The sequence below is a fragment of the Triticum dicoccoides genome, chromosome 2A (genome assembly GCF_002162155.2).
Source record: "Triticum dicoccoides isolate Atlit2015 ecotype Zavitan chromosome 2A, WEW_v2.0, whole genome shotgun sequence".
Classification (NCBI taxonomy): domain Eukaryota; kingdom Viridiplantae; phylum Streptophyta; class Magnoliopsida; order Poales; family Poaceae; genus Triticum; species Triticum dicoccoides.
The window spans coordinates 684,488,190-684,491,284 of NC_041382.1; positions in this window are offsets into that span (position 1 = coordinate 684,488,190).

A 3,095-nucleotide genomic window follows, 5' to 3' on the forward strand; every position below is an offset into this window, starting at 1 on the left:
AACCCAACCGGCTGCAATGCCGGCGATGTCCTTCTTTTGCTCGGACGAGAGGCTGTCCCAGAGGGATGTGGAGCTCGAGGAGGCTATGGTGGGTGTGGTGCAAGGAGGAGATGGAGGGCGGAGGTGTGGTGTGGTTCTTGCCCGACACCTGGCCATGCTTAAATAGCGGGTGGATGCGAGGCGTCAACTGGAGAGGAGTTTAATGTCGGCCGACAGAGGGATGGATGCGTGGCGCTCGGGGCGCCGGAATAGGTTCGTCGGTACACGTTGTGGGCAGACGAATGCCCTTCCAATGCCCGTCACCTGCCTCTAGCACCATCATAGCAGCCATAAAAAATGGATTACCTCCTCACTCGAGCTTGATGCGGCTCCATCACCGCGGCTCACCAAAGGTGAAACCATCACTATTGAACAAATCAGACCAGGCAAGACCCTGGACACGACATCAATCTCCAGATCTGACACCCTCGCACGATTAAGACATCGGAGGAGGAAACCACACCTGCCATCCACGAACCACGAGCCCAGCACACGATCCACCATCTTTCAGATGCCGTTGGTGCAGACCATAATCTGCATCCGCTCCTGGACTAACTCCAAGCTCCAAGCCGGCGCTGAAGCAAACATCGTCGCAATGACGAAGCCCAAGGACACAAATCAACCGCAAGGATGCTGCCACCACACCATCCTTGATTGAACGGGCCGGGCTTCAAAAACCATCCCCAATCATAAAGTCGATTGCTTTGTTGGAAAAGAATTTGAAAAATCTTTATTTTAACGCCGCCATCGCCGAAGGCAAAGCCAAGACGATGAACAGCCTAAAAACTAAGTTACTTCAAATTAAAACTATTCACACGTCTGGATCCGTCGACCCTCCTCATCACCGACGCTCGGTGGTCGTCGGTGGAGGGGAGCCGTGGAAGGGCGACCGCGGAGGAGCTCTTGGCGAGATGCCGAGACGAGGTCTTTTTTTTGCTGGATGATCAAATGAAGTTACCACCACAGTATGTGTACGGGAGTACTCGTCTCTGAACCAGGCACAGTTGGACGGTTCTCACCCGTTGACGTCGCTGGCCCCACCAGCACAGAGGTACTGCGCATCGGCGAATCTGGAACCGCTGCTGGCTTCACAAACGACCGGAGCCGGCCGGCCGGCCCGTGACCCCTCTGCCTGAACCGGCCGCGCGTGACGGCTGACCTGTCAGCTCAGGTCAGCCACAGGCCACGGACCGCGTCGCACGCACGCGCGGGGCCGCACGTGTCCCGCTGTGTCGCCACGGGCGAGCCAGATCAGACGACTCTTCATCCTGGGACGACGCGGAGTGGCGGGCCCCCCGCCCCCGCCTGCCGTGCCGGAGACGGCTGCCTGGCCGACCAGGCAGGGCATGCGGCTGGCTACTCCGGCCGGCCGGACGGCCCCGCCCGCTACTGCTGGCCGATGACCGGCAGGCTACCGTCCACCGCCGCGCTGGCCCACCGGCGCCACTGGCCGGTAGCCGACGAGAGCCAGCCGCTGAGCAGGTCAACCGGCAACAGCGCCAACCGCCCATTTTGCCACGCGCACCAAGCCAAGCCACCAGATGCATGCGGCATGCCTGCCTCCCTGCGCAAAATTTTGTACTCTATCTATTTTATTATTTCCCTCTGAAACAAAAGTCATGGAAAGCCCGTTTCCAAAAAGTATTAATCGTCTCGCGAACCAACCTGTGGTTGGATGGTTAGAGGGACTGTGATATCCCCACAGCCCACCAGGGTTCAAGACCTGGTACTCGCATTTATTTCTAAATTTATTTCAGGATTTCCGGCAATGCGCATTTAGTGGGATGATATGTCGGCTCAGTCTTTCAGAGGTACTCATGGGATAGGATGTGTGTGTGCGGTCATAGAGGTGAGTATATGCGCGTGTATATAAGGGCTTTTGCGTCTGTATCGTGTTAAAAAAAGAAAGTATTAGTTGTCACAACATAAAAGAAGTACTGGTCGTGTAGTATGGCTGCACACCTGCTATGTGTTCTAAACCTAAATATAATAGCACTACCACCTGACCATTTTTTCCATGAAAAACTGTTGTACTTGAGTTAACGAAATGTGTTCCCCACTTCTGTTTTGCTGGAAAGAAGTCCCAACTTTGCAACATGCAAAAAATAACTGTTACTACTATCTTGGAAGTACTATAGTTGATAGGGAAAAAAGAAAGACTTGCTCCGTCTGATCAGTTCTTTAATTTTTTTCCCTTTCTTTTTCCCAAGAGGGGCTGATGAGTTCTCTCGGTAGGCAGGGTCAAATGACTATAGCTATCTTGAGCTGGCCGGCCTATTGTGGTAATTTCAATCATCTTGCTGTTTTTTTAGCACAATACAGCGACATTATGCCGGCCTATCAAGAAATATACTAATATAATAAAGTATGCTTCAAGTGAAAAAAGTAAGTGCTGCTTTGTTGATTTGATGGGAGAAGGTATGCCCTAGAGGGAAAAGAAAACTATGTTCTTTAGTGAAATAATTTGTTGGGAAGTGGATGCCTCATGCACAGCTACAGTTTCTTTTCGTGAGAGTCCAACATGCTTATCTCATAGCTAGCCTTTTGCATTGTTTTTTCAGGAAGCAAACCTAACACGGCTAAGGAAAAGACATATGGAGATCATGCCCACCTTCTCAAATTGGCCACTAGAATAACATCACGGAAAATCATAGGAAAAGAAAGACCAGCACACTTGTACTTTAGTGTAACAGCTGTGTGCACATAGCACTGTCACCATGTACGTTAGTGCGGAGGAAACTTCCTGGAAGCCTCCCAGCTACGAAAAGGCAAAGGGATTTTCAAGAGTGGGAAGAAAGGGTAGAACAAAATGGAAGATGAATAAATCCAGCAGACCAACTCCAGTGTTTAAATTACCTAGCTTGTAATTTTCATTTTATAATATGAAAGGTAAAACAGTACTATTTAATACATGGAAATTAAATAAAACCAGCAGACCAAATCCAGTGTTTAAATTATCTAACTTGTATTTTTCATTTTATAATATGAAAGGTAAAACAGTACTACTATTTAATACATGGAAATTATAAAATCAGCAGACCAAATCCTGGGGTACT